Below are 26,167 nucleotides of genomic sequence, written 5' to 3' on the forward strand. Positions count from 1 at the left end.
ATGTCATCTGCAAATAATGATAACTTGATTTCTTCCTTTCCAATTTTATCCCTTTTATGTGTGTCTCTTGCCTTATTGCTATGGCTAAGACTTCCAAAACTATATTAAATAAAAGTGGGGACAGTGGACACCCTTGTATTTTTCCTGATTTTAGTGGAAAAGCTTCCAGTTATTTCCGATTTAGTAATATGTTGGCTGTAGGCTTGTCAGAAATAGCCTTTATTATATTGAGATATGTTCCTTCTATTCCCAGTCTCTGTAGGACTTTTATCATGAAGAGATGTTGGATTTTGTCAAATGCTTTCTCTGCGTCTAATGAGATAATCATGTGATTTTTGTCCTTCAACCCGTTTATGTAATGTATTACATTTATAGATTTGCGTATGTTGAACTATCCCTGCATCTCTGTGATAAAGCCTACTTGGTCAGGGTGAATGATATGTCTGATATATTCTTGTATTGTGTTTGCCAGTATTTTGTTGAGAATTTTTGCATCTATGTTCATGAGGGAGATTGGTCTGTAATTTTCTTTTTTGGTTCTATCTTTGTCTGGTTTTGGTATCAAGGTGATGCTGGCTTCATAGAAGGAGTTTGGTAGAATTCCTTCTTTTTTCTATTTCATGGAAAAGCTTAAGATGCAATGGTGTTAGCTCTTCCTTGAAGGTCTGCTAAATTCAGCAGTGAATCCATCTGGACCTGGGCATTTTTAGTTGGGAGATTTTTGATAACTCTTCAGATCTCCATGCTTGTTATAGGTCTATTTAAGTGATTAGTCTTATCTTGATTTAATTTAGGTAGATCATATAAATCAAGGAAATCATCCATTACTTTCAGATTTTCATACTTTGTGGAGTATATACTTTTATAGTATGTCCCTATGGTTTTTTGAATTTCTGTGGCATCTATTGTGATGTGACCTTTTTTTTTATTTTTTATTTTTTTGGTTTTTTGAGGTAGGGTCTCACTCTGGTCCAGGCTGACCTGGAATTAACTCTGACATCTCAGAGTTGCCTTGAACTCATGGCAATCCTCCTACCTCTGCCTCCCAAGTGCTGGGATTAAAGGGGTGTGCCCCCACGCCCAGCTGTGATGTGACATTTTTGATCTCTAATTTAATTAATTTGTGTCTCTTCTCTCTTTCTTTTGGTTAGATTTGCTAAGGGTTTATCCTTTCAAAGAACCAACTCTTTGTTTCATTAATTCTTTGGATTGCTTTTTTTTTTTAATTTTTATTAACATTTTCCATGATTATAAAATATATCCCATGGTAATTCCCTCCCTCCCCACCCTCACACTTTCCCATTTGAAATTCCATTCTCCATCATATTACTTCCCCATTACAATCATTGTAATTACATATATACAATATCAACCTATTAAGTATCCTCCTCCCTTCTTTTCTCTACCCTTTATGTCTCCTTTTTAACTTACTGGCCTCTCTACTAAGTATTTTCATTCTCACGCAGAAGCCCAGTCATCTGTAGCTAGGATCCACATATGAGAGAGAACATGTGGCGCTTGGCTTTCTGGGCCTGGGTTACCTCACTTAGTATAATACTTTCCAGGTCCATCCATTTTTCTGCAAATTTCATAACTTCATTTTTCTTTACCGCTGAGTAGAACTCCATTGTATAAATGTGCCACATCTTCATTATCCACTCATCAGTTGAGGGACATCTAGGCTGGTTCCATTTCCCATCTATTGTAAATTGGGCAGCAATAAACATGGTAGAGCACATACTTCTAAGGAAATGAGATGAGTCCTTAGGTGCCTAGGAGTGCTATAGCTGGGTCATATGGTAGATCAATTTTTATCTGTCTTAGGAACCTCCACACTGATTTCCACAATGGCTGGACCAGATTGCTTTCCCACCAACAGTGTTTCTATTTCATTAATTTCTGCCCTAATCTTTATTATTTCTTTTCGTCAACTGATTTTTGGTGTGCCTTGTTCTTCTTTTTCCAAGGCTTTAAGGTGAAGCATTAGGTCGTTTACTTGTGACCTTTCTAATTTCTTAATATAGGCACTTAAGGCTATAAATTTACCTCTTAGAACTGCCTTCATTGTGTCCCAGAGATTTTGGTATGTTGTGTTCTCATTATCGTTTGACTATAATTTTTTTCATATTTCCATCTTGATTTCTTCATTGACCCATTCATCATTTAATAGTGTATTGTTTAGTTTCCATGATTTTGTGTATGCTCTATAGCCTTTCTTGCTATTGATTTGTAGTTTGATTCCATTGTGGTCAGATAGAATGCAAGGAATTATTTCGGTTTTCCTATATTGGTTAAGATTTGCTTTCTTTCCTAACATATGGTCTATTTTAGAGAATGTTCCAAGTGCTGCTGAAAAGAATGTATATTCAGCAGCATTTGGATGAAATGTCCTGTAGATATCTGTTAGGTCCATTCCTTCTATTACCTCATTTAGTCCAGATTCCTCTCTGTTTATTTTTTTTGGGGATGACCTGTCAATTGATGAGAGTGGGGTGTTGAAGTCACCCACTACCACTGTGTTTGGTGTTATCTGTGACCTTAGTTCTAATAGTGTTTGATGAATTTGGGTGCCCCCATGTTAAGTGCATATATGCTTAGGATTGTAATGTCCTCCTGTTGGAGTGTGCCCTTAATCAATATAAAGTGACCTTCCTTATCTTTCTTGACTAATGTTGGACTGAAGTCTACCTTGCCACATATTAGGATAGCAACCCCTGCTTGTTTTCTGGGCTCATTTGCTTGAAACTCATTTTTCAACCTTTCACCCTAAGATAATGTCCATCTTTTGTAGAAAGGTGAGTTTCTTGGAGACAACAAATTGTGAGATCCTGCTTTTTAACCCAGTCTGCAAACCTATGTATTTTCGTTGGGGCATTGAGGCTGTTGATATTAAGTGATGTTATTGAAAGGTATGTATTTATGTTTACCTTTTTTTTTTTTTTTTTTTTTTGTGGTTCCAGGTCTACCTTTGCTCTCTTGTGTTAATTAGTATTTTAGTATTGCTTGTTTTTTCTAGGTTCCTTATATGTGTGCTTTTCCTTCTGTTCAGCATGGAGGTTTCTTTCAAGTATTTTCTGTAGAGCTGGTTTTGTCTTCAAATACTCCTTTAGCCTGATTTTGTCATGGAATGTCCTTATTTCTCCGTCTATTTGATTGGATAGCTTTGCAGGATAAAGTAACCTTGGTTGACTATTGTTATCTTTCAGAACTTGGAATACATCACTCCAAGCCCTTCTGGCTTTTAGAGTTTGTGTTGCATAATCTGCTGTAATCCTGATGGGTTTGCCGTTGTAGGTAACCTGATTTTTCTCTCTGACTGCTTTCAGTATTTTTTTTGGATTGTGTGTTTGGTAGTTTGATTATAATATGGTGAGGAGAGGTTCTTTCCAGATTTTGTCTGGCTGGTGTTCTAAAGGCTTCCTGTATCTGAATTGGCACCTGTTTCCCAATTTGGGGGAATTTTCTTCTATGATTTTGTTGAAGTTACCTACTATGCCTTTGGAGTGAGATTCTTCTCCAATATGCCCTGAATTCTTATATTTGATCTTTTCATAGTGTCCCAAATATCTTGAAATTCCCATTCATACTTTTCTATAAGTTTGTCTTTCTCTTTGTTGGACTGTATTAGATCTGCCACCTGGTCTTCTAGCTTAAATATTCTGTCCTCTCCTTCATCCATTCTACTGGTGAGATTTTCTACAGAGTTTTTTTATTTCATTAACTGTGTTCTTCATTGCTAGTAAATCTGACTGGTTTTTCTTTATTATTTCTATTTCCTTATTTATGTCTTGCATTGCCTTCTTAATTTCATGAAATTGTGTCCTGCATCTTCTTTGATTCCTTTGATTTCCTCTTTGATTCCTTTGATTTGTTCTTTAACTTCTGTTTTTTTCTAATTTTTATTTATTTTATTCTAATATTTATTTGAGAGCAACAGAGAGAGAGAGAGAGAGCAAGAGAGAGAGAGGGAATGGGCACGCCAGGGCCTCCTGCCACTGGAAACAACTGCAGACACCTGTGCCCCCTTGTGCATCTGGCTAATTGGGCCCTGGAGAATTGGACCTTGAACCAGGGTCCTTAGGCTTCACAAGCAAGCTTAACCACTAAGCCATCTCTCCAGCCCTGTTCTTTGACTTCTTTGAACATATTTACCATCATTATTTTGAAATCTTTCTCAGCCATTTCCTCCAACTTGTTCTCACTGGAGGTCATCTGTGATGCATTAATACTTTTGGGTGGATTTATATTGTCTTGATATTTGGTGTTTCTTGGGTTAAAAAATATATATATATTTGCATCTTGGGTTAAGTTAATGCTTGTATTTTCTAGTTTGCTGGGTATTCTTAGCTGTATTAATTGATCTAATGTTATATATCTTCAGTGTAGGAGATTAAGATGTTAGGTGTGGCTCTGAACACTCTCAGAGTGTCTAGAAAAGTGTTCCTAGGGGTTGAGTTTGCCTGCTATGGGAGTATACAAGTAGGCTGAGTGGAACAAAATACAGGTAGATTCTAAAATTTAATAAACACCGTACACATTCAATCAACAACAGCACCGAGTATTTATGCAAGAGTAGGTGTTATAACAACCAGATCCTCTATCAACAAAGAGGTTAAGATTTCTGGTCTGTTCAAAGGAACCTTTCTATTCAACTTGACAAATGAGTTCTTTTTCCTTCCTCAGTAACCAAAAAAGCCCTATAAAGCCCACTACCTAAAAATTCATGTTGGCTGTGCTCCTCTCTTATGAATCAGCCCTGGCAGCTCATGCTTTTCTTGAATAAAAGCTTTCATCTTTTCCTTAAAGTGCTTTGTGTGGTCTTGGTCACTCCCAAACCTTACATCTGGTGCCATGACTCAGATAGGAGGCTTCCATTTGCCCTCTTGGGCAACCAGACCTCCTTTCCCCTGACCAGACTATTGAGCTGGCACTAACCCTCTGAAGGCTTTGGAACATCTCTGCATGGTACCAGTTTTCACACCCACCATAATTTGGTTTCACCCTTCTTCCCTTCTTCCTCTCCTCTCTCCTTCTCAGTAAGTGACCTTCTCAGTTGGCCTGGTCTCAGATTTAAACTCTCCTCTTGGAAGCCATGCCTTCATGACAGGCTACACCCCCTTTCCTACTTTTGTGCTCCAACCCCAGGTCTCAAGAAAGATGCACTCTCAACACCTCAGGTCTCTCACTTTCTGTCCTACCATACCCTAAGAGGCACCTTTTGGTTTGGTGGAACCATCTTGGGACACTCTCTCCTCTCCCTCCTCCTCCTGAGGGCTCATCTTTCACTGCCAGCCACTACTCCATCAAGAGCACAGTTTCCCGCCTTACCCACTAACAGGCTAAACAGCCAGCAGTTACAATCTGTACAGCCTCTGCCCACGTGGGAAGTGCAAGCTCTGTTCACCCTAACAGGCCAGGGGGGCATATTGGTGTTTTGTGTAAACCCAGTTTAAGCCCTAGCTCCTTTCTTTCACCATTGTTTGCCTTTTCCTTTGTCTCCTTTCACTAGCCCTTTTACTAAACTCTCATGCTTCCATGGGCTAAAGCAATTTCTACTATGGCTCTTGGACAATACCAAATCTCATCATCTGATCTTTCTTTGCAACTCTGCCTGGCCATGACATAAGGTGGACAATGGGTCCAAATGGCCTGAACATGGTACTTTTGATTTCCAAATTCTCTCTGATTTGAAAAACTGCCAACAGCTTCTTCCCTGGGAAAACACCAAATGGTGGATGATGCTGGTGCAGTGTGAGGGCCCGGATGACCTAGGGGCCAGGCCTGGGAGGCCTCGGTGGCTTCCGTGGAGGTTTTGGTAGCAGCCGCGGTCATGCGTATGGCTGTGGTCAGGGCCAAGGCTACAGGGCTCATGGAGGCAAAGCTGAAGACAAGGAGTGGATCCCTGTCACCAAGCTGGGATGCCTGGTCAAGAACATGAAGATCAAGTCCTGGAGGAGATCTATCTGTTCTCCCTGCCCATCAAGGAGTCTGAGATTATTGACTTCTTCTTGGGCACGTCTCTTAAGGATGAGGTTTTGAAGATCATGCCAGTGCAAAAGTAGACTCACACTGGCCAGCAGACCAGGTTCAAGGCTTTTGTCGCCATTGGGGACTACAATGGTCATGTTGGTCTGGGTGTCAAGGGCTCTAAGGAGGTAGCCACTGGCATCTGAGGAGCCATCATCTTGGCCAAGCTCTCCATTGTGCCTGTCCAGAGAGGCTACCTGGGGAACAAGATCGGCAAGCCCCACACAGTCCCCTGTAAAGTGACAGGCTGATGTGGTTCTGTGCTGGTATGCCTTATCCCTGCCCCCAGGGGCACTGGTATTGTCTCTGCCTTCGTGCCTAAGAAGCTGATGATGATGGCTGGTAATGATGGCTGCTACACTTCAGCCAGGGGCTGCACTGTCACCCTGGGCAATTTTGCTAAGGCCACTTTTGACACCATCTTTAAGACTTACAGCTATCTGACCCCTGATCTCTGGAAAGAGACTGTGTTCACCAAGTCTCCCTACCAGGAATCCACTGACCATCTTGTGAATACCCACACCAGAGTCTCAGTGCAGAGGACCCAAGCTCCAGCTGTCACTACCACATATGGACTTTATACAGAAAAAATAAATAAAAGTGGATTAAGCTGTTCAAAAAAAAAAAAAATAACTGCCAATGTACAGGCTGATGGTCCAAAATACCCTATATTCAAAGACTTCACTTTGCATGCATGGCCTTCTCTCTGCTCTACCTGCTGTTCTCACCAGGACTTTCTAGCCAAGGTCTCAGGAAGGCACTCTAATTTATCCCCTCCCTTACACTCATTTTCACTCTCTGCTTTTCACCTGGATACCATAGATGACCTGGCCTCCAGGTCCTCTAGCTTCCTCGGCCTCTCCTAACCCCCTGCCTGGTGCCAAATCCATCCTCCCTCCTTTCATCTGCCTCCTGTTCCATCTCTTTGTCCCTGCCACCACCATTTCCCATTCCTGTCCTCCTCTTTCCCCTACTGCCCAGCATACTCATTCTCACCAGGGTGGAATATACCCTTTATGTGAGGTTGTAGGTGCTGAAAAAATTCACATTCATGTTCCTTTTTCCATGTCTGATTTATCCAAGATTGAGAAACGTCTAGGGTCTTTCTCTACTTATCCAAACATGCTATAGCAAAGAGTTTCGCTACCTCACCCAGGCCTATGACCTAACCTGACATGATCTCTTTGTAGTTCTTTCCTCCTCTCTCACTCCTGATAAATGAGAACACATATGGTGGCTGCTCAGGCCCATGCTAATGAGACTCACTTAACAGATAACACTTTCTCATTAGGAATGCTTGGTGTCTGCAGGGAAAACTCTGGCTGAGAATACCATGCTCCCACTAACTCCCTCGGATAGGTGGTCTGTAATAGGATGGTTCTTTGTCTCCTGGCTAGCCTCCAAAAGACATCCTATCAGTTTGTCAATTTTGACAAACTCCAGACACTTACCCAGAGGCCCAATAAAAACTCAGCTGAGTTTATGGGATGCCTAACTGAGGCACTCACCTCAACTCTGATTCCCAAGAGGGCATGATAGTTCTCAATACCCACTCTTGTCCCAATCTGCCCCTGACATCAGGGAAAAAAACAAAACAAAACAAAACAAAACTTAACTGCTTAAAAAAGGGCCCTCAAACCCCTCAGGGAGATCTCCTTCACCTGGTATTTAAAGTTAAAAAAATATTTTTTTGTTCATTATTTATTTATTTATTTGAGAGCAACAGATATATATCTATATATCTATATATCTATATATCTATATATCTATATATCTATATATCTATATATCTATATATCTATATATCTATATATCTATATATCTATATATCTATATATCTATATATCTATATATCTATATATCTATATATCTATATATCTATATATCTATATATCTATCTATATATATATATATATATATAGAGAGAGAGAGAGAGAGAATGGGCACGCCAGGGCCTCCAGCCACTGCAAACTAACTCCAGACGCATGTGCCTTCTTGTGCATCTGGCTAACATGGGTCCTGGGGAATGGAGCCTCCAACCGGGGTCCTTAGGCTTCACAGGCCTAACCGCTAAGTCATCTCTCCAGCCCTAAAGATTTTAATAACAGAGAGGACCAGGAATAGACTGAGAGGGTGGCCAGAGACAGACAACAGTTCCAGTTCCTGGCTGTGGCTCTGAGGCCCCCTCCAAAGAAGACAATGGAGCTGCAACACTTGCCATCAGTACCCTGCTTCAAGTGTGGCTACAGCAGTCATTGGGAAAGAGCCTGCTGTAACCTGTGCCTGTCGCCAGGACCCTGTCCTTACTGTGGACTTGCTGGACAATGGAAGGTCAGCTGTCCTTCTTTGCCTCTACAAGGTAGGGCAGCCTTGTCTCCCACGAGAACCAATCGCTGATCTGGGCCTGGCAGCTGAAGACTGATGGTGCCCTGGAATCTTGGCCTCTACCAACACTTTTATATCATGATGGAGGAGCCCAGGATAACAGTCCAGCTGGCAGGAAGGCCTGTCTCATTTGTTACAGATATGTAGGGCCAGTTGGTCAGTCCTGCCATCTTATTCTGGTAAGGCTTTTCCCTCACAGATCTCTGTGTTGGATATTGACAGCCCATCCCACACCCCACACATCACCCCCCCCATCCTGTGTAGTCTGAGGCACTCCACTGTCCCATTCATTTCTCATAATACCCTCTTGTCCCATTCCCCTCCTAGGTTGAGATCTTATCCAAAAACTCTCTCTCTCTGACGTACTGCTCACACTCTTTTACTCCTCACACCAACCCCTCCCTTACAAATGATCCAAGTTCCCCCCCCCCCCCCCGTCTCCAAGGTTGATCCCAGGGTGTGACAAAGCTCCTCGCCAGCACTTACCACATGCCTGTCCTTAACAGACTAAAAGACCCCATGTCTTTTCCCTGCTGTCTTCAATACCCAATCTCACTTAAACATCACCAAGGACTCAAACCCATTATTTCTTGCTTACTCCAAGCTGGCCTCCTTTGCCACACTCATTCCCCTTGCAGTACTCTGATCTTGCCTGTTATCAAACCTGACAGGACCTGCCACTTAGTCCAAGACTTGTACCTAGTCAATGCTACTGTTATGCCCATTCATACAGGAGTCCCCAACCTCCATACTCTCCTCTCTCATATCCCCTCTTCCACTGTACATTTTTCAGTTCTTGGCCTCAAAGATACCTTCTTTTCCATCTCCCTTCACCCTGATTCTTACGATCTCTTTGCTTTCACCTGTAAGAACTCTGATACTCATACTACCTCTCAACTTACCTGGACTGTCCTTCCCCAGGGATTTAGAGACAGCCCCATCTTATTTTGTCAAGCTCTTTCCACTGGCCTTTTGTCCTTGATCTGTTGCCTAGTACACTTTTACAATATGTAGATGATCTTTTGCTCTTCTCACCCTCTCTTTATCTCTCTAAACTACATACCAACAAACTTCTTAAGTTTCTCAGATCTAAGAGATACTGAGTTCCCTCCCCCACAGAAGTCCAACTTTCTTTAACCCAATTTAGGTACCTGGGTTTTCTCCTTACCCCCACCTCATGAAAACTCATCATAGACTTCTTCTCTCCCTCTCCCTGCCTATCTCTAAAGAAAAAAAAAATCCTCTCTTTGCTTTGCTGGGTTCCTTAGAATGTGGATTCCAAACTTTGCTCTCCTGGCAAAGCCCCTTTACAACAAAGCTAAGGGAGACCTTCATGAACCCCTAGACCCTAACAGATGCTGCCTTCTCCCGCCTGTGTGATGCCCTCTTGGAAGCTCCAGCCCTTACACTTCCAGACCTTCAGTGGCCTTTTCTTCTTTATGCCACCGAAAAAGGGGGTATGACATTGGGAGTTCTGGGCCATGTGAAGGGTTCATCCATAGCCTCTGTAGCTTATCTTTCTAAACAAATAGAATCTGCTGTCTGGGGCTGGTGACCATGCTTACATGCTCTTGCTGCAGCTGCTCTTCTGGCCCAAGAGGCATATAAGTTCACTTTTGGGCAACAACTCACTGTCCTCTCTCCCCGTAGGCTTAAAGAACAAATTCTATTTTTGAAACTCACCTGTATAAACTGACTTCTGAACTTCACCTATCCTGGCCCCAGCTACTCTCACTTGCCTTAGTCTGAATCAGAGTTACTCCTCTGGCCTCCTCCTTCCTTAGCACCTTTGAACTCATATATGGGTGTCCCTTTCTGTTAAACAACCTTCTCCCACTACCAGAAACTCCTCTCCATGGGTACTTACCAATTTTTACTGACCTATCCCTCCTGTATCTCCTACAACCTTCTAGACACTAAGGAATGGCTTCCTCATCACCTGCCCTGAAAGGAGACCCATTGACCACATTGTTCAGCTTCTTCCAAAAGAACTCATCACCCTTATGGTCAGCATGAAGACACTACAAAAGAGAAATTACCTTCATCCCTTATCATTAACAAAAGGATGGAATGTTAGGTCAGGACAGGCTCCCAAGATGGAATCACCATGAATGGTGACAGAGGCATAATGAAGTGGATTAGCCACATTCCTCAAGAAACTGCCAGCCATTATCCCTCCCTTGCCTAACAATACCCCCAGGTCATGGTTTCCTGCCACTTTATCTCATAAGTCACATGGTTACTGTTCTGGTGTCACACCCTAGCTATTTTAAATGGCTAATATAATGATTTCCCCTAAAGGAACTTTTCTATTCAATTTAACAAACGAGTTCTTTTTCCTTCCTAATCTTCTCCCAACTAAAAAAGCCCTGTAAATCCCACTGCCTGAAAACTCAGGTTGGTTGTGCTCCTCTCTTGTGAGTCAGCCCTGGAAACTCGTGCTTTTCCCAAATAAAATATTTCATCTTTGCCTCAGAGTGGATTTCATGGTCTTCTACACACCCTTTTTCTGAAGAGTGATTTCTGTGCTTGTTCAGTATACAAAAATGAACTAAAACTGATGTTCCTAAGAGCTACACCTATAGTATTAGAACTTCATCTTCAGAAGTTAAGGAGAATTGATTACTGTCTGTCCAGAGCCTAATAATCTTGGCCTGTATTTCCCCCCTAGAATCATCAATTTACTGTCTTTCTGTATGCAACCTGGCATCTCTGTGACTAACTGAGACATCTGTTGTTATGGGTTATAATTCTCACAGTTTTTTAAATTTATAAAACCAGTTAGGATACTTGGTACCTTTAAAATGATTTAATAGCAAATAACAAAGAAAGGTACCATACTTGGCAGATTCAAGATGGCCTTTTGTCCATGTATCTTTAATTAAAATAAGCTTATGTTCTTTCAGGACAAAAGGAAACTACATTAAAAGGAAAAAGAATCTCTTAAACACATATTTCCCAGTTGTAAATTTTTTAACTATTTCCCTTTTCTAATCAGCCTTAGTGTGGCTGAGGTTAGATAGAATTTTATTTTCCTCTCAAGTCTTCTGAACATCCATGTCTGTTTATTTACCTTTTTCAGTCTTTCTCCCTTTATTTACTTAGTGGGGTCATGAATGCATCAGTCATTCTCTGTGGGGGAACAATGTCTCAAAATACTCCTTACCACCTTATCATAAGACTTCAACATAACTGAAGGATTTATGGATCACTGACCTCCATGGAAAAAATTCTTTTGAACCATAAAACTTACAAGTTCACAGATAGCCAGATTTGATCTTGGAGTTATCAGACCACCCGGACAACATATTTAATCCCCTCTCAACAGGCAATTAGTAAACAAAAGGGAAAGAATTTATATTTTTCCATTATCCACTCCCAAGGAAAAGTAAGTAGCCAGAAGTTTAATTTTATCTCCATTCTCTCTCATCTTGGACTGTTCTGGCAACCCAGAAGCTTCAATGACCCCCTGCCACAACCACAGACTTAGTGTTTAACTTCTGATGGACCCTCACCACTGAGGAGCAGAGTGAGATAGCATAAATCCCCTAGTGAGACCTGCATTACAGTCTGCCTCCTTCTCCCAGCACTCCCATTGTCCATTTGTATAGGGCAAGGGAGACAAAGGTACTAAAACAGCTACAACTTTTACAGTTCTATAAGAAGTCCCCTTTGAATCTGTAAGGAAACCTGTAATAGCTTGGGATCCACCCTAGCACCCAACTTTTTAGATCAACTTCCAGCACTGGGGAAATAGTAAGAACCAGGGGCCCAGGAACACAGTAGCATTGGCACAGCTGTGCCAAAGCCAGACTCCCAGTACCCTTCTCAAGAGACTCAAGAATAGGGCTCACACTTTGTGCCATTCATAGGCTCCTAAGTCCACCAGGCCTCAGCCTGAGATCTCAGGCCTTTCCTGGCTCTGCTCAGGGGGCAGAAACCCTGGGCAAAAGTTGTTCATAGCCTCAGACACTGACACACACACACACACACACACAAACCACCACCACCACCACACCAGGAGACATTATAGCACTTCCCCCCTCACCCTTATACTCATGGGTTCAGGACTCTCATACACATTCACATGCACACACACATTAAGAGGCTTACATTAAGGCCTCCCCTTCTTGTGTTTCTTCCTGGTTTCAGTGACGCATGACAGACACAAGATGGGGTTGCCACCTCATAAGTAAGACATTCAGATGCTCATATGGTGGTATGCCAGAGGAACTTTGGCAGCACTTGGCCATAGTAGGTTCAACATGTGACTTGTGATTGGATACTATTCCAATCCCACCATGAGACCTTATGCCACTTGCCAAGGTACTGCAGAACAAGCACATTAGAATCCTGTGGTCTTAGTGGAGATCTTAAAGATGCCCAGCCATATGACTACAAATTCAAACTCAGAATACAAGTGGGCTGAGTCACCCATTCACTCATGCATTCACATAGAGGTTAAATTACAGTTCCCTCCCCTCTTTACAGGAATTCCATGGCTGTCACTATGTAAATGGCTCTTAATGTCCATCTGTTGGGTCTCTGTATAGCTTTAACTTTCAACACTGAATACACATAGAGCCTCCACTGAGCTCCAAACACACATGGAACAACCACAAATAACACACAACAGTCCTGTCAGCTCAAGAAACACATAGAGAAACCCTGTCAACTCCGAGTACACATGCAGCAGCCCATCAGTTCTAAATACATATGCAGCAGTCCCATCAGCTCTGAATACACATGAAGCAGTCCTCAGCACTGAATACACATGGAGCAGTCCTCAGCTCTGGATACACATGGAGCGGTCCTCAGCTCTGAATACACATGGAGAAGTCCTGTCAGCTCTGTGTACACATGAAGCAATCTTCTCAGCTCCGAATATACATGGAGCCCTCTCTCAGCTCTGAATATGCATGGATCCCCCTGTTAGCCACTGTTTTGACCCCATATACACATGGGGTCTTCTCGGAATGACCCTAGAGCTGATCAAGCTCTATCACAGCATGATTTCTGGCCCCTCTTAGGATGTTCCTAGGCCGTTTGTCTGGTGGCTCTGCCCATCTTCTCCAACTCTAGTGGGGAGCTCAGGTGCCTTGGGAGGGAAATGCTCTGATCCAAGTTTGGGCCCTGGAAACCATCAGGTAGTGCACTTTCCAAACTACTTGGAGACTCCATCCCCCACAGCAGCTTGGCTGCCTGTGCAAGTGGCTCAAACAGCCGAGAATTTGCATGCAAGACTCTCATGACTCAGTTTCCTGGCCAATGCACCAGCTAAGTTATTGGAATTAATAAGTCAATGAGAATAGTCAGGCAAAATCCACTTCAGAGAAAGGGAGAGAGTCTTTGTTCATGCACAGAACTCTGCTGGCTAATGCCAAAAACTTGACAGAGGCCCTGGACTGAAATTGTGCTGGACTTATATAACTTTTACAGTTCTTTGTCTGAATTCTTCCATGCTTAGAGAGGGGAGAGATTTACATCCATAACTGTAGGGTTCTGCCAAATAAGATTAAGTACAGACAGCTGTCTTCTGAGATAAGGTAGTTATATCTTGTCCAAAGAGGTCAGGTTTAGAGTCACAGAATTCTTGTTAGCTACCATCAGAGTAATCTCCCCTGCTGCAATTTCAGAGGAGGAAAGTGCAACATCTATCATTTCACTGAAAGTCCTAGGTACGTTTCCATTTCTTATAATACATTGATTATATTCCATCTAAACTAATATAAGCTAGAAACTAAATAATAGAAAATAAAAAATAGAAATTAAATATATGGTATTCCTTCAATAGTGGGATGGTGAAAGGGGGGAATGTCTATTCCTGTTGACTTTTAGGCCTTGGAGAACCATCAAAAGGGATCCAGATAGGTGGAGTTAATCTGCTATAGGGCCCTCTGAGGTGAACTAGTGGAACGGTAAAGGTCCAAAAGGTCATTTATATCAATCTTGTAAGAAGAAACACAAGATGATTTTCAGTACAGATCAGAAGCTGTAAAACAAAAGTATAGTATTGTAACAGTACAAAAACTACAGTGTCAGTACAAAAGACTTTGCAGTATGGAATATTACCAATACAAAAGTCTATCACAATACAGGACACAACTTAGGGTCAGGGGCCTTTACATTTTCTAACACCAATTTTTTTTTTAATTTAATTTATTAGTTTTCTTTTCAGTAAATACAGGCAGTTTGGTACCATTATTTAGGCTCATCTGTGATCTACCCCCTCCCATTAGACCCTCCTTGTTAATGAAAATGGGTCATGCATTGTGGAGTTAGCCCCCAGTTATTGGTATGAAAAATGTCTCTGCAAATCATGACCCAACATGTAACTCTGACATTCTTTCCGCCCCCTCTTCCGCAAGATTTCCCTGAGCCATGTTGGGTTCATTTTTGGTCTGCTTCAGTGCTGAGGTGTTGGGGGCCTCTGAGGCTTTGGCTCTCTGATTCTAACACCAATTTTTATCTCAATATAAGGCAAGGCACTATAAATAAATTTACCAACTTATTACAGAGAGTTAAGTTTGAATTAGATAAAAAATTAAGGTGAGAGAAGTACAGAGAAACAACTTTTTATGTGAATCCATTTTATCTTAATTGAAAACACCTTAACTAAGGACACACTTTTACCTCTGGGAATGCATGGACTTGATGAGCAAACCCTGTTGATTCTATCTGGAGCCATAAAGAACAATCTATGTGGCCATTATTTATGATGGGTAAAGGAAGGCCCACACAGGAAGGGAAAAGAGTTCCCATCTCACCATGTGGTTGTTGATTATAGGTGGAAATCTCTAGGAAAGCAAATCATGTTAGAAATCTTCAAGGTAGAACAAGAGGCACAAGGAAACCAGTGAAATCTGGAGAATGGGCTGGAGACCATTCTCAAAGGCCAGTTTTATAGCTGTACTTTGAACAGAAACAGGTTAAGCAAACTTATCTGCAGTTTAGGATTACACTGAGAGAGAGACAGAGAAAAAGATTGTCATTAGTAGTGGCACAGTAAAGGAGGGTTTTTGGCCATCTTCTTGGGCTAAGGAAAGGTGGGTCACTAATAGGAACTGTTTAATAGGGTGGAAGGAAGGTTGTTTCCCCAGGAGGCCCTGGGTCAGAGAGCAGAACTGAGAGAGCAGAGATCAGGAGTAGAAGAATAGAGCCAGTTGCCAATCCAGGTTATGAAGTTATCAAGATCTTGAAGAATTTGGAAGCCAAATGTGTCATTTTCAGTCAAAGGGAATTACTGTCCAATTTCTTTTGTGGCCAAACCATACTGTAGTAAATATAAGGCATTTGGACTTTATGTCTCCTTTTAGGCCAAGAGTTTTAAGATTGGTCAGGAGACAACCCAGCAGGAAGGTCAGTGGAGTTTTGGAAATTTGGGAACCCATAGAGTGGTGAGAAGTGCTGGAGCATCTTTTTGATGATCAGGAGTCCCTGATCTGAAGACAGAGGTCAGAGACTTCCTCCTGGAGAAGAACAGGGAGTTCAGAATGCAAGCAGGTATTCTGACTGGAGGGCCCCAAGGAAGTCCTCTGAGTACAAGACAAGGGAGCTGAGTCTGTTTTCCTAGGCTATGAAGACAAATGGATGGAGGCTATTCACTACTCTTAGGGCTAAAGATGAAGTGGATATGGCAAATGGCCTCTCTATAGTTGGAGGCAGGGCAGGTGATTTGTTCTATCTGGCTGTTGGATATTTGTTCCAACCACCTGGGTGTTTTGAGAGCCCAGGGGAGTTGGAATTTTCAAGCAATTTATCATGATGAAAGGAGAGAGAGATAGGGTGGATACCAGAATCTTCATGGGATCTGTTTGGGCTTGGGACAAGCAGCCACCATAACATTAGGGCAATAGCTGTCTTTAGTTTGAATTTTAAAATTGACATTTCTTTTTTTCTATTAGCCATTAGCCACAGGCAAGGACCTCACTAGGTGCCTGTCTTTGTTTATTTTATCTAGCTGTGAGGCAGTTACTGGTTTACTGTGATTGTCCTGCCTCCCTTGCAGGTTTTTCTCTGGCAGGAAAGGGAAAAAGCAAGGAGAGAGAAATTAGGTACCCATATGCAGAAGAAGTTAAAGAGGCCCAGTAAAGACAGAGGTCCTTTGAGAAGGCAGGGTTTGTATTTGATTTAGTGAGATGGCTTGAATTTGGTGTGAGAGGGAGACCCTGGCAAGTCAAGGCAGTGTGAGAGATAGAGTTTAAGGAGGGGCAGGAGAGGGAACCACATGTACCACTTGCTGTGTCCTTGGAAAAAGTTACTAAGACCAATGAAAATGTTGAGATCCAAAGTACCAAATTCAGGCCAATGTCGGCCATTGTCTAGAGAATATTGTGGCCAAATTTGAATAGAGAGTTGGAGTAATTTGCCAGGCAGGAGCTCAGGAACTTTGAGCTCCTTTAAATTAGCCTGGAGACATGCCACTGGAGTGTCTTTTGAAACAGATAATTTAGAGCCCATTTTGGAGGACAAGGATTTGTTTTGAGTGGTAAACCCTGCCACCAGGGATGATTCCCAGTCTTAGGGAGGGCAAACAAAACCCAGGATTAGGAGGAGCACACCCACACTCATAATGCTTGGGGTGTCTGGTGGATCAATACACGGGAGGCTCCTGAAGTTTCTGATCATCCACAGACTTAAAAGTCAGAAACTCCCAGGGTTTCTCAGATCTGAGACGGGGCACTTCTGCCACAGACCAAGAATGAATACCTTGTCCTGGAGCTGTAATTTGATCAGGGTGTGGATGCAGCAGATCACACAGTGATGGCCTCTTTTCTGGAGTTCAGAAGTCTGATGTGAGAGGGTGAAAAGCAGAAAAGGAAGAAGCCCCCAGGTATCAGGCTGGCAAGACTGGAGATTTCAGGTCACAGGTGGCTATTTAGTTCAGAGTAGTGAGTGTGGTGAGTGTCTGTGCTCCTCAGGGACTGAAATGTTGGCAGGGAGGTAGAGAGGAGGAGAGAGAAAGAGAAAGAGAGGGCATACTGCCTGAAAGCCCTGAAGGGCTCCAATCCAAGTCATGGCACCAAATGTAAGGAAAGTGTAAAAGAAAAGCAAGAGAGAACACAGGGCCTAATCTCTACAGACGGACTCTATTGAGCGGCACAGTGAGGGGCAGCAGTCTTCCCATGGGATGAAGGACGAAACACTGAGTCTGGATGGGGTTCAAACTTATAAAGAGGATACTAAGACAGACTGAATCAGCTGCAGGTCCTAGGAACTTATTTGTGTCCTTGTGCAGAATAGTTTTATTTATTTATTTTTTTGTACTCAGTGAACACAGTCAAGTTGGTACCATTGTTAGCCTCTTCCCTATCCTCCCCTCTCCACAGGGACCTTCCTTGTTGGGGTATGTGGGTCATGCATTGTGGGGTTAGCCATCAGTTTTAGGTAGGAGGAAATGTCTCTGTGTATCATGACCCAATGTGTGGCTCTGACATTTTTTCTGCTCCCTCTTCCACAATTTTCCCTCAGCCATGTTGGGTTCATTTGAGGTCTGCTTCAGTGTTGAGATCTTAGGAATTTCTGTGTCTCTGGATATCTGGTTTGGTAGGAGTTGAGTCTTCTCTGTGTCTATCTCCTTCACCATTGTGCTGGTACCTGGTTCACCAAGAAAACAGCACTCTTGCATGTTTTCTTCAGTTATTCTTAGTTTCAGCTGGGGCCCTTTTGAGGTATGATGAGGTGGTTCTCTCCTTAGGATCTGCATCTATCTGAAAATGAGAAGCAGATTCCCTGACAGAAAGTAAAGTTAGCACCAGATAAATGTGATAACCATTATTTTTTAGAGTGAGTTTAATAGATGTAGGCCCACTTGTAGCCCACAATTGGTGGGAGCTTGATAATGGAGAGTGGACTCAATTTTGGATATGATTCTGACTTGTTTCCCAGCTCCAGCTATGGGTTCCATTCCACTGAGTGGGTCAGTTAGGCAAATCAAGAACAGTTGATTTCCCACCATGGCTGTGTGCCATTATTGCACTTGTGTGAGCCTCATGCCAGGTTGTTTGCTTCTAAGTAGGTTGGACCATGAGTTGCTTGGACAGATATTGGTCATTTTTCCCCAGTCGTTCATGTAGCACCTTCCAGCACTAGATGCGCTAACTGTCTGGGGACTGACTCTCTTCCAGCTTCCAGCCATGTCACTCCATGTTACATGCCAACACTGTATAGTGTCTTCAGTAGTCGGGTCTTACCACAAACCTTTGTCATGACAATTTTTCTTTCACCATCTATTATGAGGGATAATTTTGCTAGGTAGAGTAGTTAGGGTTGTCATAAATAGCCTTTATTGTGTCGAAATATGTTCCTTCTATTCCAAGTCTCTGTAGAACTTTTATCATGAAGGGATGTTGGATTTTGTCAGATGCTTTCTCTGCATCTAATGAGATAATCATGTGATTTTTGACCTTCAGTCCATTTATGTAATGAATTGCATTTATCAATCTGCATATGTTGAACCATCACTGCATCTCTGGGATAAAGCCTACCTGGTTGGGGAGAATGACTTTTCTGATATATTCTTGTATTCTGTTTGCCAATATTTTGTTGAGAATTTTTGCATCCATGTTCATGAGGGAGATTGGTCTGTAATTTTCTTTTTTTGTTCTATCTTTGCCTGGTTTTGGTATCAGGGTAATGCTGGTTTCATAGAAGGAGTTTAGGAGGATTCCTTCTTTTTCTATTTTATGGAAAAATTTAAGAAGCAGTGGTGTTAGTTCTTCCATGAAGGTCTGGTAAAATTCAACAGCGAATCTATCTGGGCCTGAACTTTTTTATTTGGGAGAGTTTTGACACTGCTAGGATCTCCATACTTGTTATAGGGCTATTTAAGTGGTTAATTTCATCTTGATTTAATTTGGGAAGGTCATACAAATCAAGGAAAACGTCCATTTCTTTCAGATCTTTAAACTTAGTGGAGTATATATTCTTATAGTATGTTCTTATGAGTTTTTTGAATTTCTCTGGTGTCCATTGTGATAGTGCCTTTTCATCTCTAATTTTATTAACTTGTGTCTCTTCTCTCTTTGTTTTGGTCAGATTTGCTAAGGGTTTACCAATCTTGTTTATCCTTCCAAAGAACCAACACTTTGTCTTATTGATTTTTTTTTTTAAATTTTTATTTATTTATTTGAGAGCGACAGACACAGAGAGAAAGACAGATAGAGGGAGAGAGAGAGAATGGGCGCGCCAGGGCTTCCAGCCTCTGCAAACGAACTCCAGATGCGTGCGCCCCCTTGTGCATCTGGCCAACGTGGGACCTGGGGAACTGAGCCTCGAACCTGGGTCCTGAGGCTTCACAGGCAAGTGCTTAACCACTAAGCCATCTCTCCAGCCCTCTTATTGATTTTTTGAATTGGTGTTTTGGTTTCCATTTCATTGATTCTGCCCTAATCTTTATTATTTCTTTCCACCTACTGATTTTTGGTTTGCCTTATTCCTCCCTTTCCAAGGCATTAAGGTGAAGCATTAAGTTGTTTACTTGCGACCTTTCTAATTCCTTAATATAGGCACTTAAAGCTGTATATTTTCCTCTTAATATTGTCTTCATTGTGTCCCAAAAGTTTTGGTATGTTATGTTCTCATTATCATTTGACTCTATGAATTTTTTGATTCCTTTCACTTCTTCATTGACTCATTCATCATTTAATAGTGTATCATTTAGTTTCCATGATTTTGTGTATGCTCTATAGCTTTTCTTGCCATTGATTTGTTGTTTGATTCCATTATGATCAGATAAAATGCAAGGAATTATTTCAGTTTTCTTGTATTTGTTAAGATTTTCTTGTGTCCTAATTTATGGTCTATTTTAGAGAATGTTCCATGTGCTGCTGAAAAGAATGTATATTCTGCAGCATTTGGATGAAATGTCCTGTATATATCTGTTAGGTCCATTTCTTCTTTGACATCATTTAATCCAGATGCCTCTCTGTTTAATTTTTGCCGGAATGACCTGTCAGTTGATGAGATTGGGATGTTGAAATCACCCACTGCAACTGTGTTTGGTGTCATATGTGACCTTAGCTCTATTAGCCTTTGTTTGATGAAGTTGGAAGCCACCATGTTAGGTGCATATATGTTTAGGATTGTAATGTCCTCCTGTTGGAGTACTCCTTTAATCTATATAAAGTCATGTGGGGGGGGCGGGGTGTAAAGGAAAGGGTTTGCAGTCATGGAGGGCAAGGTGGAAAGGAAAGGGTCTGAAGTCTTTGGGGAGGGGCCTTGCAGAACAGAGAGGGTCCAAAGTTGTGGGGGGGCAGGGAGGAATGGAGAGTGTTTGAAGTCCTGAGTTTGGGTGTGGGGCAGAATGGAGAGGGTCTGATGATTTGCAGGTGGGTGGGAGGACCTGGGTGATCACTCATGCCCAGAGGTGCTGGTCGAACTTTGCTGGCCTGAGTCTCTTTGCCTGCAGTTAGTTCTGGAGTAGCCTAAGGTTGGGACTATGGCTCAGATGGTTTCTTGGGGGAATTGGGATACTGGTGGGTATCCCAAGAACGTGGGAATCAGCTGATTCCATTTTTTGCCCCTCCACGCTTTCCCACAGGTGATCTATTAGAGATTGCTCCCCACTAACAGACCCAGTGACCCCTTAATGTCTTGCCTCTCCTTCCCCTGGAGTTGCAGTGTGGTTAGGCAGATTCCATCCTTTTTTTTTTTTTTTTTGTTTTTTTAACAGAATTGTCTAGAGAGCATGTGTCACCAGGTGGTTTCTGAGCTAAGGGAAGATTATCAGTCAGGGGAATTGTTTGGCCTTTCAAGACTGGATGTGTCTGATCTTTTTGGCCTTCTAATCTCAAGGTTAGTTATTAAGTCTTTAGTTCCCTCTAATTTTCAGAAAAAGTTATTAACCCTGCACCTTTGCATTTCTCTATTACTGGTGAAATGGAATATCTTTTCCATAGATTAATTGGCCATTTGTATTTGATCTCTTGAGAACTGTTTCTTTTCTTCTTTCTTTCTTTCTTTCTTTCTTTCTTTCTTTCTTTCTTTCTTTCTTTCTTTCTTTCCTTTTTGTTGTTTTGTTTCATTTTTATGTGTTTCTTTTGAGGTAGGGTTTCACTCTGGCCCACACTGACCTGGAATTAACTATGTAGTCTCAGGTTGGCCTTGAACTCATTGTGATCCTCTGCCTCCTGAGTGCTGGGATTAAAGGCATGTGCCACTACATAAGAACTGTTCATTTCACTATCCCATTTATTGATAGATTATTTGATTTCCTATTGTTAAGTTTTCCTTTTTCCTTTCTTTCTTTTTTTATTTGTTTTTTCAAGATAGTGTCTCACTCTATCCCAGACTGAGCTAGAATTCACTATATAGTCCCAGGCTGTCTTTGAACTCACAGCAATCCTCCTGCCTTAGCCTCCTGAATTCTAGGATTAAAGGCTTGTTCTACCATGCCAAGCTTTTTTATTTTTTAAGTTATTTGTATATTCTAGATATTAATCTATCAGATGTATAGCTAAAAGGATTTTTCTTTCATTCTGTAAGTAGAATTTTTGCCGGAATGACCTGTCAGTTGATGAGATTGGGATGTTGAAATCACCCACTGCAACTGTGTTTCTTCAATATTTCCTTTGACATACAGAAGACTTTTAATTTTTATATTTTATTTATTTATTTGACAAAGAATGAGAGAGACAGAATAAAAGGGGGAGAGAGAAAGATAGAAGAAAGAGTGAGAGAAAGAGGAAGATAATAGGCATGTGCCATATTGTATATCTGGCTTTATGTGGGTACTGAGAAATTGAACTCATATCCTTAGGATTTGAAGGCAAGTGCCTCAAAAAGAAGTGAACCATTACTCTGCCCCAGATGCCTTTTAATTTCATGAGGTCCCATCTGCCAAATGTTGACCTTACCTCATAATTGACCAGAGCCATATTTATAAAATCCTTGCATATGCTTATATCTTGAAGTGTTTTCTCTACTTCTTTTTCTAAAAGTTTCAGAGATTCATGTCTTAAATTAAAGTCTTTGACCCATTCAGCCACTAAATGAACTTGAGATGCATGTGCGCCCTTGTGCATCTGGTTTACATGGGTCCTGGGGAATCGAACCTGGGTTCTTTGGCTTTGCAGGCAAGTGCTTTAATTTCTAAGCCATCTCCCCAGCCCAGCTGTTATATTACTTATGCCATTTCTTCCTCAATGGACCCTGAGCCTTGGAAGGTGTGGTAGAGATGTATCAGTGTTGAGCATTCCAATGTCACTTCTTCTCAAGACTATGGTGTCTTTTGAGTTATCCCAGTGGTCATCTGAAAAGAGAAGCTTCTCTAGCCAAAAGTGAGAGTAGCAGTAATATATGGGTATGAGCATTTAAAAAGTGCTTACAGGGCAGTTTGGTGAGCATAATATATGCATTAAGACAGATAACAGTAGGCATTACTCTTCTAGCACTCATGACCTCCCCTGCCATAGGATTTTGATTAAGTTTTCAGAACCAGGCATGTATTCCATCCCATGGAGTGGGCCTCCAGTCCAATTAGAGAGCCATTGGTTTCCCCCATAAAAAACATGCCACTATTATATCTGTTGGCTCATTTGGTCTGGCTAGCCTATCTTAAGGCTTGCAATGTTCACTGTGGATTATCACTGCTGATGACCTCTCTCTCCCCTTGGGCTTAATTCAGCATAGTTGTTTCCAGGATTTTGTCAGCTGGTTCATAGGAAGGATGTTTACAGTGGAGCCCCAGCTTTATTTCTCAGTGACCTGCAGCCCAAGCATGTGGAGTCTTCAGCAATAGGGTCTTGTCATCTGTTTCTGGTGGGAAACCAAGAGCTTTCACAATGGTCTGTAATGTTTTGTGGGCATTAAGGACCTCTATGATCAACAACTCACTGGAAAGTATACCACCACTGAAATTGAAAATTTTCTAGTAATAATGTATGGCTTCTGAGTGTGCCATTATCCAATAAAGTAAGTTTCCATATGGTTTATTCATAATATCTTAATTTTTTTTTTTTGGTAGGGTTTCATTCTAGCTCAGGCTGACCTAGAATTCACTATGTAGTTTCAGAGTGGCCTCAAACTCACTGGTGATCCTCCTACTTCTGCCTCCCAAGTGCTGGGATTAAAGGCATGTGCCACCATGCCTGGCATAATATCTTAAATTTTTGATTAGCCCTCCTTCCACCCTTATTTTACTTAATCCCTTCCCCTGACCTCACTTAGGCCATTGCATCCCCAGTAATCTGTTCATCTACTTACATATATTGAATACCTTCTCCTTAGATTCTCTCCTCTCCTCCTTCCCTTATGGCCCCTTTCTAGCTTACTAGCCTCTGTTACCAATTTTTACTCCAACTCACACACATCTAAATAATTGTAGCAAGGATCCATATATGAGATTTTTATGCAACACTTGGTTTTCTGGGCCAAGGATACCTCACTTAACATAATCCTTTCCAGGTCCAACAATTTCACTGCAAATTACATAATTTCATTTTTTCTTTACCAATGGGTAGAACTCCATTATATAAATGTACCACATCTTCATTATCCCATGATCAGTTTAGAGACATATACCCAGGTTCCATTTTCTAGATATTGTGAATAAAACCACAATAAATATTGAAATGCAAGTATCTCTAAGTAGTGAGAAGAGTCCTAGGATATATGCATAGGAGAGGTGTATCTGGGTCACACAGAAAATCTATTTTTAGCTGTCTCAGGAACCTCCACACTGATTTCCTCATTGGTTGTACCAGATTACATTTCCAGTAACAGTGTAGAAGGGTTCATGTTTTTCTTTTATTTATTGACAACTTCCATAATTATAGACAACAAACCATGGTATTTCCCCCTCTCTCCCCACTTTCCTCTTTGAAATTCCAGTCTCCATCATACCCCTTACCCTTCTCAATCAATCTCTCTTTTATTTCAATGTCATCATCTTTTCCTCTATTGTGATGGTATTGTGCAGGCAGAGTCAGCCACTGTGAAGTCATGGATACCCAGGCCAATTTGTGTCACGAAGAGTGCACTGTAAGGAGTCCTACCCTTCTTTTGGCTCTTACATTCATTCCACCACCTCTTATGGAATGGTCCCTGAGCCTTGGAAGGTGTGGTAGAGATATTTCAGTGCTGAGCATTCCTCTGTCACTTCTTCTCAGCAATATGGTGCCTTTTGAGTCATTTCAGGCTCCTTGCCATCTGAAAAGAGAAGTTTCTGTAACCAAAAGTGAGGGTACCATTAATATGTAGGTATGAACACTAAGAGAAGAACTTACTTAGAAAAAAAATCCAAAAATTCATTTGGAATCACAAAAAACCTCACATATCTAAAATAATACTGAGCAACAAAAATAAGGCTGGTGGTATCACCATCCCTGATTTTAACCTATACTACAGAGCCATAGTAACAAAAGCAGTGTGGTACTGGCACAAAAACAGACATGTAGATCAGTGGAACAGAATAGAGGACCCAGATGTAAGCCCAAGTAGCTATAGCCACCTGATATTCGATAAAAATGCCAAAAATACTCATTGGAGAAAAGACAGCCTCTTCAGCAAATGGTGTTGGGAAAACTGGATATGTAACTGTAGAAGGATGAAAATAGACTCTTCTCTCTCTGCATGCACAAGAATTAAGTCCAAATGGATTAAAGACCTTAACATCAGACCTGAAACTCTGAAACTGCTAGAGGAAAAAGTAGGGGAAACCCTTCAACATGTTGGTCTTGGCAAAGACTTTCTGAATACAACCCCAATTGCTCAGGCAATAAAACCACAGATTAGTCACTGGGACCTCATGAAATTACAAAGATTTTGCTCTGCAAAGGACACAGTGAAAAAAACAACCTACAGAATGGGAAAAAAATCTTTGCCAGCTATATATCTGATAGAGGATTAATATCTAGGATATACAACAAACTCAAAAGTTAAATAATAAGGAATCAAACAAGCCAATCAAAAAGTGGTCTATGGAGCTAAATAGAGCATTCTCAAAGGAAAGAATACGAATGGCATATAGGCATCTAAAAAAATGTTGTAGCCATCAGGGAAATGCAGTTTAAAACTACATTGCGATTCCATCTCACTCCTGTCAGATTGGCCACCAGCATGAAAACAAATGATCATAAATGTTAGCGGGGATGTGGAAAAAGAGGAACCCTTCTGCACTGCTGGTGGGAATGCAATCTGGTGCAGCCATGGTGGAAATCAGTGGGGAGGTTCCTAAAACAGCTAAAGATTGATCTACCATATGACCCAGCTATAGCACTCCTAGGCATATATCCGAAGGACTCATCTCATTTCCTTAGAAGTACATGCTCAACCATGTTTATTGCTGCTCAATTTATAATAGCTGGGGAATGGAACCAGCCTAAATGTCCCTCAGCTGATGAGTGGATAATGAAGATGTGGCACATTTATACAATGGAGTTCTACTCAGCGGTAAAGAAAAATGAAGTTATGAAATTTGCAGAAAAATGGATGGACCTGGAAAGTATTATACTAAGTGAGGTAACCCAGGCCCAGAAAGCCAAGCGCCACATGTTTTCTCTCATATGTGTATACTAGCTACAGATGATTGGGCTTCTGCATGAAAATGAAAATACTTAGTAGCAGAGGCTAATAAGTTAAAAAGGAGACATAAAGGGAAGAGAAAGGAAGGGAGGAGTGTACTTAATAGGTTGATATTGTATATTTGTAAGTACAATGATTGTGACGGGGAGGTAATATGATGGAGAATGGAATTTCAAAGGGCAAAGTGTGGGGGGGGGGAGGGAGGGAATTACCATGGGATTTTTTTTATAAT

At 41.5% G+C, this 26,167-nt stretch overlaps 1 pseudogene; it reads left to right on the plus strand.

Moving 5' to 3' along the window:
- LOC105945040 overlaps positions 1-16,503 on the plus strand; it is a 46,987-nt pseudogene extending 30,484 nt beyond the window's left edge.
- Positions 16,504-26,167: the final 9,664 nt, after the last annotated feature.

This window comes from Jaculus jaculus, chromosome 8 (assembly GCF_020740685.1).
Source record: "Jaculus jaculus isolate mJacJac1 chromosome 8, mJacJac1.mat.Y.cur, whole genome shotgun sequence".
NCBI classification, from domain to species: Eukaryota; Metazoa; Chordata; class Mammalia; order Rodentia; family Dipodidae; genus Jaculus; species Jaculus jaculus.